This window comes from Triticum aestivum, chromosome 6D (assembly GCF_018294505.1).
Source record: "Triticum aestivum cultivar Chinese Spring chromosome 6D, IWGSC CS RefSeq v2.1, whole genome shotgun sequence".
NCBI classification, from domain to species: domain Eukaryota; kingdom Viridiplantae; phylum Streptophyta; class Magnoliopsida; order Poales; family Poaceae; genus Triticum; species Triticum aestivum.
In genome coordinates this window covers 150,492,479-150,504,363 of record NC_057811.1, presented here as the reverse complement: position 1 = coordinate 150,504,363, position 11,885 = coordinate 150,492,479, and positions in this window count along the sequence as shown.

Genomic DNA, 11,885 nt, shown 5'->3' with positions numbered 1-11,885 from the left:
TTCCGTCAAAACAAATTCCAATTCTTACAAGGTTAGGCGACTTTATTTGGAGACAACTGATTCTAACTGTGAAAACAAGCACCAAGCACTCCAGGGCAGGGCAACTGGAGTGGATGATGTTGTGCAATGAGGCCTCCGATATACAAACCCGCACAAGTGAAAGTTTCTTCAGAAATGGGAGACGAAGGTTTAGTACCAGATTGTCTGGTAGGTCGCACAACACAAAGGTGGCAGTGTGGAGAGAGGAGGAAAACCGCGAGATGGACATCGGTGCTGAGGGCACAGGTAGATGGCGTTCGGTATCTGGTAGGTGATTTCCAGGGGAATAGTAGAACTCAAGCAGCTGTAGTTCTGTGAATTCAGGGGATTTCAGCCAGGCGTCCACCGTGCAGGGCATGGTATGCTTGCTCAGGTAGCATGACAGGATGTAGAGGCTTTGAACGGAGCCCTGGTGGGAGGAGATGATGGCTCTGGGGATTTCAAAATCATTGAAGAGAGATAGCTACGACAGTCGAGATTAAGGGGCATGGCGCGCCATAGAGGGTGCCACCGAATTGAGAGGACTTGGGTGCAGCAGCAATCCTTGGTGGGGAGAAGCGAGATGATCTCCCCAAGGACGACGTCCGGGAGATCGCTGATGAGGTCCACCCGAGATTCTACGGGTTCCTGGGATCCGGTGGGGGCGGGGTCGCCGCTTCTCCCCGCGCTGCCGGGTGCGGGATCTACAACAGGCGTCGCCGCTGGCGGGAGCCTCATCTTCTTGGCGCTGGGGTCAGCCGACTCCATTTTCCTCAACGGCGTCGCGTAGCACTCATGGATTTGAGCAGAGTAATGAATGACGAGCCTAGTTGTAGTGCGAGTGAAGAAGAAGGGGAGCTGGGGTTTTCTGTAGTAGTGAGGAAGAAGGGGAGCTGGGGTTTTCTGTAGGAGTGAGGTGAGGAATTTGGGGGTACGAGTGGAGCGAGCTGACATGAGGTGGGTGGGAGTGAGGAGGAAGAAGAACACCCAGGTTTTTTTGGGGGGCGGTGTGCTGGGTGTGGGTAGCGCCTCTCATTCAGTAAATATATGGACTTTTGAATTGATTTTACTATTTACTAGTGTGGATGGGCTGTTTTGTCTTGGGCCCAGAGAAACAATTACTACTAGTATAGTGGAGACACTCTACAGCTACCCAGAAAAACAATTACTACTAGTATAGTGGATACAATACCGCTTCTGGCTCCTCCTAGGTCATCAAAACGTCTCCCTCTACTGAATGTCGTTATACTTTTGTTCACCGACATGCGGGCCATGCAGCGTGCGGGCCCAAATGCCATCCACCAAATTAGAAGGCAGTATGCAGGCGGAGAGTCACCCCGGTCGTAGCGCGGCAATAAAGAGCCGTCGTATCACAAAACCCCACCTCCCCGCAGTCTAAGTTTGACGGACGAAGCAACCATCATTTCACTCTTCGCTGAATCCCCTTCTCCCTCACCGTCTTCAAGAAAGGCAACACTCGCATCTGCCACTATTCTTCTCTTCCAACGAAGGGAAGGTAAGCGGATCCGTGATGTTGGTATATTTTCGTTCAGAGAAAAAAAAGAACTTTTGTAAAGCAGTAACCGATCCTCACTCTCTTTTTTGTTTCATTGTCATTGCGATTCTGTTTTCCTTTCAGTGGTCTCCTAGTATTCGTCAGTTTCATGATGGACCAAGGAGAACCAGGCAAAGATCTGCCGATATTGGAGCAGACATGGGAGGCTGATCCCCACGAGACAGAGAGCTCCAAGAAGATGGAGGCAGCCACCGAGCCGACCCCAGATACGCTCACGGCCACTACTGAGATGGTCAACGCCCCGTTTGAGGTTACAACCCCCGTGGCACTGCAGGAGCAGTTTTCCCCCTTCGAGGATGTGTCCCCCCCCCCCGCTGAGCTGCCCAAGGTGATTTTCTTCTTTGCCGATCTCGATTGTGGTTTTTCATCTAAGTATGTGGTGATGAATAATGCAAAATTTTATTAGCTTCGATGCCATGCTATACATAGTGGTTTAAATAACTTGTGTTTCTTATGCTGGAAAGTAATTCAGAATTTGTTTCTGTTTCAATTAGAGCCCTGATGCAAACAAGGATTGTGTGGTTGTACATGTCACTCGCTACGAGGCGGATGACCTGAATATACGCACTGGGAAAACCGAGTTTTTAGGCTGTTGGATCCTGGAAGCCATTTGCGCTTATACCAATGAAGAGTTGTATTCCAGCCTCACTGTTGTCAGGCGTGTTGTCCAGGGTGTACTGAAGCACAAGAAGTTCAAAGCTACTCCTTCATTTGTGAGGCATACTGTTCTTGTCAAGCTTACGCAGGAAAATGACGTGGCATGCCTCCACAAACAAGTTTATGAGTGGCAAGGCCACAAGGTTTTCTTCATGAAGGTTCACAGGATTGAGCTGCTGCCGGACGTCCTCAATGATGTTCATGGCAAGGTCCGTCTTGTGTCCATCCCAAATTAGATCGAGGCATGAAATACTTGCCCCAGCTAGTGTTTAATAGTAGTTTGGATTCTGTCTAATTATCTGAACCTTGCCTGTTATCGAGCCCTCAGGGGCTAGTACTCTGTTTGAATCCGTCTATGGGAACTGCTGCTACTTTTGTGTGCCCGTGAATCACCATAATTGTTGCTGAAACAGATGTGTCCTTACTAGTTTTATCATACGAGCAGTGTGTGTTTTGATGAAATAGAGTACTCGTTCAAGAACTGTGCGCTGCCGTATACATAAGTACTTGTAAACACTGTTGGTGCTACCCCACTTGTAAGCAGTTGTGCAAAACACGGCACATTGGCTCAGCTCGCTTCAACACTAGGACCAGCTAACAATCAACAATTTGTTGTCTGACATATAAGCAACTATGTATCTTGTTACAGTGGTTCATGCAGTTAACTGAGGCCACAATGTAAATTCCAAACGTTCACACGCTAGTCCAGCGTTCATGTGGAACACTCACATTAAACTTGGCTTCATAAAAAACTTAAAAAGCATAAGTTAAGCAATTTTATACATCTCAATGATTCATAGAACATAACAAACATATACTAGTTAATAGCAAAAGACAAAGTTGTGAGAAGGTTTACAAATCAGGAAAAAACAAGCAAGGCTTCTCTGAGCAAAGGGCCTCCCGGCAGGCTTAAATTTCCTGGAGTTCACTCTGGTTTTTTCTTGCTGCCACCATCCAGGGTTAGGTTCTCTCATTCCAGAATAACCAATTATAATTGTGTTCTCAGCTGGAATGCTGAACTGAACCATGCAGTGTACTGACCAGCTGAAAGTCTTGTGCATTCCACTAAATTTAAGCGCCGCTATTTGCAGAAATAAGCAGACCACAATGCCTCTTGTCCGCGCAACTGTCCCAAAAACCTCCGTGCAGCCGTGCCAGCTTGTCCTCGGTCCATGGATGAACTGGAGGAAAGTGCATTCTGGACTAGGATGCACATGTTTTCGCTCGTCCCTGCACTGCAATCAGGAAGTAAAACGTATGAATCAGCTTCTTTTAGATTGCGTTGGTCATTCTACCTAGTAACTACCAATGTAGGAATACCTGGAAGACGGGTGGTTAGACGATGGCAACGAGGGATAGCCATCTCATTTTGCGCAGTTCTACTAAAACTGAGGTGTGTGCTTTTGATTGCACGGATAGAAACGATACGGAGACAGACATCCCGAAACAATATGGAGACAGACATCCCTGTTTGCGCAAATACGAAATACGGTTATTTAAACAGTGACAGATATTTGCAGTGGCGTATGATTAACAGCAGCATCTATTGTGTTATAATTGGCACTAGATTGACAGTATGAAAGTGTCCTTAAGTAAGTAGCATCACATCACATCAACACTGCCACTAGATTAACATGCAGAACAATAGCATTAGTATTACTGTCATGAGAGTAGCACATGGTCAGTAAATGTGCAATCAAATTTGTGCAGTTCCACTGGGATGAAGCAATGTTAGCGGTTTGAGATTTAAGTGTAACTGCAAAAACACAATTCATGGGAAATAAATCAAGACGGAAGCACTTCATAAAATGGTGGTGGCATTGCTTCAATTTATCGACGGCACTAGACCATTACTTATAGTGACATTAGGTGGCATTGCTTAATGCTTCATGTGATTTTACATTAACGGTAGCGATATGGGCGTAGGGACAGCAGAGGCATAAAGTGGTGAGGCAGATGTGGTTGCCGAGAGCGGCAAACACTCAGGCAGCATGTCTGCATTTGTCCCATTTTTTATCTCCTTGGCGGCATTTTCCTATGTGAGCACAGGAAATCTAGACCTGCTCATTCTCATTTGCGTTGTCCCCCAACACCCGTCACTTTCTTTCCTTTTTCAACCAAGAGATAGGTCCACTTCCCCCACCCTTCGCCATCCACCATGCTTTCTTCGTCTTTTCAACCAAGAGACCGGTTGGGTAGCTAGTATCTACTACTTTCCCCCGTTTCCTCTTAGAACCAAGTCCTAGATTCATGCTACATCTTTCCCACTTTCTTCCCTGTTTGAACCAACTCTTAGAGTCTACTGTATGAACTAGCTTTACCTCTAATAATAGTAAAAGTCTAGGTGGCTTTAGAACAGCGGGCGGAAGTAGAAAAAGATCCACACGAAGCCAAGTGGGGAGCTGGGGCAGTAGAGCAAGGCAGGTTTCGAAGGAATATATACCTGAGGGTCGTCGGCATGTGGCAAAGACGGCGTCGGGAGGCCGCATCTTGGCCACAATACCGCAGGGAGGAAGAAGGGGTCGGAGGCCCTCCGGAGCCGGCGCTCTCTCGGAGAGAACGACACGGCTGCCGATCGGGATGCGCGGGCAGCCATTGGTCTCCTCCCTCGCTGCCGACGACAGCGTGAACGATGCACCTACACCCCTGCCCCGGTCGAGGTTGTCCGGCCGGATTTGTGACCAGCCGTGAGCTGAGTGAGAGTGTGGCCACCTATGTCTTGCTTAGATCTGGAGAGCATGAGAGAGTGAACGAGAGGAACCCTCGAAAAGCAAGTGCTAAGGCTCCTGCTTATATATGTAATGGAGTGATTTTGTTGTACCAGCTTCAAAAAATGCGCTCCTACATGTACCCGCGAGTGGGTGTGAGAGAATTAGTGCGTGCGTGCACCACTTCTCTTCGTGAGAGTACAATATACTATTCCCAAAGAACGTTCGCCACAAGAGTAATAGTATAAGTGCGTGACATGTGAGCTAAAATAAAATGTGCGCGCCATCTTTTGTTTTTAGAAGTTCTAAGGGTAGGCTGTGAAGAGCACATATGTGTGTGACGTCTACCTGCAGATAGACGGTGGGTGCGAGAGGACTCGGGAGGGTGCATGTGCGTGAGAGAGAGGGGACACGTATCAATGCAATGCATGTGTCCGTAAATCATTATCCAACAAACGTTCGCCACAAGCCTTTTCCTGACGAACGCCGTAAGAACCATTAGATCGGCATCCGACAGTGTCAGTTTTGCCATGTCATTTAACAGAACAGCCACTCCTCCTACACACAAATCTTCCACGTGAGTGTTAGCAACTGCCGTATGCTCCCTCCGTTCCAAAATGCAGTGCATATAGCTTTATTGAAAATTCGAACCGCAAACTTTTACCGAGTTTTCGTGTACCAAATTGCACATGTAGAATACCCTGTATATATCATTTCATTCATCTTTGAGAGGTAACTATAAAGATGGGGGAGGAGTTTACAAAAAAGACCATCGTATCACCTGCAGCAATTTCAACCATCCTTTGGTGTGGGGGAATATCATAGGAACTCTATATGATATGATTTTTATAGGATTTTTTCCTTTAGAGCCCATTGGTTCATAGGAATAGATTCATATACTCCACATTTCAAAGGAAATAAACATGATATCATTTCTATAGCTTTAGAGCCACTTGGTTCATATGAATGGATTCCTATACTCCCATAATTTCAAAGGAAAATAAACATTAGCGTATATTCAATAGAAAAGTTCCTATGATATGAATCAAATTACATCTCTTTTCTAATCCCTCCTCATAGGAATTGAGATACATGTCATCTCTAGAGTCAATAGAAAAGTTCCTATGATGTCAACCAAATGACATATATTTCCAATCCCTACTCATAGGAATTGAGATACTCCATGTCATCTCTTTCCCTACAACTTCCATGTATACATCTTATATTCCTAAATAGCTAGTACGACCCACTAGTAGCTTTTTTCCAAGACATGCAACTATGGCACAAGAACTATATAGTGTGTGAATAACTTGAAAGATGGTCGCTAGATGAAGCTAATCTGACAGTGCAGAGATGGCAAATCCGAGCACTACTGGCCATTGGATATCATCAACATTCCACCAGATCTGCCACATGTACAATTTAGAAGACTCCATGGTTGAACTTAAGCATAATGCACAAACCTCAAAACACATGCACTTCTCCTTTGTTCTAGAATCTTCCGTATCATAATTGATTTTTTCTAAATGAAATGCCGTTATTTGTTTTTTACTTTATGTTTTACAATGCACAACCCCATGAATCTTAACATTTTTATAAAACTAATTGATTTTGAATGAGATGAACTATAAGAACTAAACGAACATCTACATCATGCATATATGACTCAAAGTTTTACATGCTATAGTGTGTATTTATTCATAATTTGGCTTTGAAATCTCATGCATTCAATGCATGTGTACCTTACTAGTTTTGAGTAAAGTAGCAAATTTCACGCGGCCCTTGGTATATCAAAATGCAGGGCCCATGCATCATTGCCTTTCGTTCGAACTACGTCCACAATTTTTTGTACGTACTATATCTCCACTGGTCCTCGAACCCAAAATGTTGCCTCGTTCCCCTAAAACCAAGCGGCCCACACATATTTAAGGCGTCGACTCGAACTCAATCCCTCTCCCGTTTACTACGACGTGGCCCCGCACGCCCTAGTACTACTCCTACAAACCCTACCGCCGCACGCATCATCAGTTTTCTTCAAGAGGACGAGGGAGAAGCCGAATTGTAGTGGAGGCATTTTAAAAAAATGATCTGTAGTGGAGACCCCTACCCTAGGGTGCCCTAGGTAGCTGTCGCACGCATCATTGGTTTTCTCTTTTCTTTATGCTCTTGCGCCCTAGAGTGAAATGATGGTTGCTTCGTTCGTCCATCATAATGCGGGAAAGGTGGGGCTTTGTGATTTGACCCCTCATCGCTCATTTTCTACTACTGCGGCGCTACGACTGGGGTGCCTCCAATTCCAACCGCTGCTCCGAACTGTAATTTGGGGCATCGCACGTGGAACAATACGGTGGATGAGCCACATGTCGGCTAAAGGGGTCCTGTTAAGTGTGTCGCCATTTCGTGTGCGGACTGACCCTGCTTGAGTCGCTACGCCAACACGACAGGTGCAGCCTACCACTTGGTTTTGCTCCTTGGTGAATCTCGACTATATTAATCTAAAAAGATACGTACTGAACTACCATCTCCGTCTCGTTTTTTTAGACGTCTCGGTATATAGGGCGTGCACGTAGTTCTAGGTCATCCATTTGACTAACTAAATCCGAGTTACTATGTGACAAAAAGTATATCATTGGATTATTAAGCAGATGTAGTTTCTAAACATATACTGTTCATCACATATATAGCCAGTTAAATTCTCAACCTAGAACGACGTGCATGCCATGTAAACCGATACGGAGGAAGTGTAGTAGTAAAAATGAGGTGATTTTACCGAGCGATCGGCGGGGGAGCATGGCTTGTCATGCGGTCCCAGGTGTCATGATGTACCAACGCGATGCGCGTGTCCCTCTTGAGGCAGAAGCAATACTACGTGGTTTGAGATGATGGCGAACCGAAGTGTGAAATAATGGTTGCTTCGTCCGTCTGGGAAGGTGCGGCATTGTGATTTGACGTCTCATTGCTCATTACTACTACTATTGGGGCGGTACGACTAGGGTGCATCCCCCCTGCTGTTCTGCACTGTTATTTGGTGCTTGACACGTCGACCCGGTTGCTATATGTCCCACATGTCGGCGACAGGAAGTACAGAATTCATGAAAGCGAGCGTCGACGGAGGAGTACACGACACGGCTTGGGTTTTTGCTTCTTCGCGCGGTCCATCAATACAAACCCGGACTAAAAAAAGGCGAGGGTGGGTCTTTTCCCACGCGGCAGGCAGGGGAGTTTGGCATAGTCTGTTCGAGGCAAGGAGGCAGGAAGGGAAACAAGCAAATAAAGGTTGAGCGACTTAGTTTTGGGAAAATCTGATTTTACGGAGTACATACCCACTAGGGTTTATAGGGCTCATCTACAAAACATTCATTTTTCCGTTTTATAAGTCTCAATTCTACTACTAGTAGTAGTACCATCACATGTTGGATTTCGAGGTGCGTTAGATCACCCGATGCAAGTAGTGTCAAGAGAAAACTCACCAATGCATGTAGAAGTTCATGGAAATTTAGTGGTCATTCATGCATTCGTTCTAATTAATGCCTCGGTAAACATAACTTCTTGAGAAAAACGAGCGTACTAATTACTTGTGCAAACTAGGAGTATGAAATTAATTCGACCACTCACCATCTACCTTGGTTGGAGAGATTTTGAAATTGAGCCATAAACTGGAAAGGAGGGAGTAGTAACATTTGTCTCGATTACTATTTGTGGCCTTGTATAGATGCAAAATGTATTTTTTTATAGTGGCCTTGTATAAGTAAATGGAGGGAGTACTAAAGGACATATATATTCCAAACAATATGATAATCTCTCTAACCAAGGTAGTAGGGACGAGGAGTAAACGGAGGGAGTACTAGTAAAATTTTCTCCTCGTCCTACGAGCCACCGCGCGCGTGGGCGAGGGAGCGGGCGTAAGGCGTAGTAAGCAAGCTTCAACTCATCCTGCGAGCCACCGCGCCCGTGGGCGGGGGAGACGGCGTAGTAAGCAAGCTTCTCCTCATTCTGCGAGTTGACGGGACACATCAAAAGTACTCCGGTGTATAGAGCCTTGCCTCTAAGGTAGGCCCCACATGGTTTGCCTCTTTTTTAACATAACTCGTCAAGTCGCAATTTGTTTGTTCACCCGTGGTAGACGATCCTCCCTCCATCTAGTGACAACCAGTACACATGTCAAGTTACCATGTGGGCTGCCTTTTCGTACAGAAATGAGCTCCACCGTGTACCCGCGCGGGTGTGGTTGGGAAATAGACGGGAGTACGTGCGCCGTGCGTGCACCTCTTCTCTTCGTGCACGTCCCCCACCTACGTGGGTGTGTGTGAGAGGGACTATAGAGATACAAACCTAGACATAATGCGCCGTCCATCCCCATGCCTCCGCCCAGTCCGAGCACCAGTCACCACCACGCCCCACTCCTCCTCACCTTATCTCTCATCTTTCTCCCTCCATTTTTATATACAAGGCCACTATCAAAATTACAATTTGCAGATATACAAGGCCACTAACAGTAATCGATGCAATATTAATGGTGTTTGCCTTGTAGTACTACTAGCAAAGGAGGACATTAATTATCCCTTGCATGCATGCGGGAGTGTGAGCATTGGCTTGATGTGCATGAAAGAGAAGAATACACATTAATTTACACGGCAAACAAGGAAACAAGGTGGCTTGCAACATTGAGTTAGAAGACATTAATTTTTGCCTTGGTACCTATAATATGGGTTTGTGGCCTTGTATACAAAAATGGAGTCCGATAAAATTCTCGAGACCATTTATCCGATAAAATTCTCGAGCAATCATTAGTTTTTACAAAATGGGATTACTCCTGCATGGGTCAATCACAACAGGTGTTTTGTAAAAAAAATGCATCTTGATGTTCCATGCAATGCACGGGCATCTTGCTAGTCCATGAAAACAACACATGGCAAAATTTGACGGCGAACGAGGGATTTGAATCTGTTGGGAGGGGCTGTTTGGATCTTGCCCAGGGTAGCCAAAATATTGGCGACCCTTTTGTCCACCGGTGCCTTTGCCACCGATGAACGAGGAATGGCTCAGGTTCTCATGCATCCTCCAGTGCGCACGTAGGAGACGAGCTCGCACGAGCTGTGTTCTTTTTGTCCCACCAGGCCGCCCGAGCCACCCGCAGACCGACTGGCGACCCGCAAATTACGCCATCCAACCATAGCCGCACACATTATGACAGCAAGTCAACCAACCGGACGAAATTCATGCAAACACGGCGATGTTTCATATAAACAACAACGGAAATCATATAAGATACTGGATTTTCATACAAACATGAAGGATTTCATTACATTCAAATGAACTACGCGGTTCTAGTTCAAGACAGCACAGGTATATAATACCTAGCCTAAATGGTCGCCCGCCGATCGATTTGTGTTCCTCATGTCCGGCAGCACGATCACCGGACTGCCGGGAGCCCCGGAGGTATATGCGGGGTCGACGAAGGTCCTCGCAAGAAAAGGATCCGGCAAGACACCTGCTGTGTACGCCGGCGTCGCCTCCGTGGTGGCCTTCATGGGACCCAAGCGGCGGCGGCCTCGCGTGTTCTACTTCTCCTCGATGATGGCGGCGGACGCGGAGGCGCTCGCCACCGACTCATCGCTCTCCGTGCACCCGGCTTCTGTCGCTGCTTGCATGGCGCGGCCGCCGGCATGGGAGTCTCGGCCACAGAAACGGGAGACGCGGTATGAGGCGGCGGCGTGGACGGCAGCAACGACGCCCGTGCGCCGCTCCTCGTCGAGCTGGCCTGGAGCGGCGAGTTGCTGAACCGTGCCTCGGCTTGGGGCAGCAACTGGCTCCGTCGGGCGAGGGGAGGGAGGTGGATCAGCGAGCTGCATAGCTCGTATCCGGCGGGCTCGGCGGGCCACCCAGCCGGCTTGGATGCGGAATAACTACTGTTCATAAGCCATTGTAAGAGTGGACAAAATGGTGAAGGAGGAGATAGGGGAGCGGCGGAGGTGTGCGATTCTTGGCCGGCGTTTGGCCTCGTTTAAATAGGAGATTAAATAGATGGCGGATGGGAGGAGCTCGGCTGGCGTTGCGTTTAATGCCGGCCTGGTCATGAATGGACGTGCGTCCATAGTGGGTTTCTCGGCTTCCACACGGGCGGGTTTCATGGAGGCGTTTGAATGCGGCAAGGAGGCGTGTTCAACCGGGCGTGCAGCGAGTGGCGCCCTCGACTCTGACGTAGGACAGTGCGCCATTCTTCCACTGACGTGTGGGCTCTTTGGGTACATGGCCTGCATGTCAGTGACCCAACGCAGGCAGCGCACAGCAGAGGAACCTTTGGTGGGCCAGGGCGGTCAGAAGCGGGCATTTCATAAACCGATGATTGTTCATTGAGTGTGACGTCATCCTTTTCATGTAGATAAGCCTACTGTGTTGATAGCCCGTTCGATACGTTATGATTCATAAAGACTGCTACAAACATCAATGTTCTACTTATCACAGATAAGATTGATTAATACCCGTAACAATCCATGTCCTTAACAAAGGGTGCATGCACGTATAGGTTGAGCGTGTGTCTTGTGTCGTGTGTTGTGTGCATGCAGGCGTGCGAGTGTTACGTGCGTGCAAGGGTACGTTTCAGTGTTGCATGCACGTGTGCATACGTGCGTGTGTTCGTGAGTACATGTGTACGCGTTAGTGTTGCATGCCTGCATGTGTGCGTGTGTTCGTTATGTGTACGTGTCAGTGTTGCATGCCTGCATGCGTGCGTGTCTTGCGTGCGTGCATGTGTACGTGCGGGGTGAGGCTACACGTCAGTCGACTGACTTTTTCATCTCTGGTCATAAGTTTTTCCAGCCGTTGGATACGAAATCAAGGGCCTACGGTTTATCATCAAACTCCACCCCCCTGAGCCGCCCCGCCCGCCCCGAAACCACTCCTCACCGCCGGTCCGCCGTCGCACC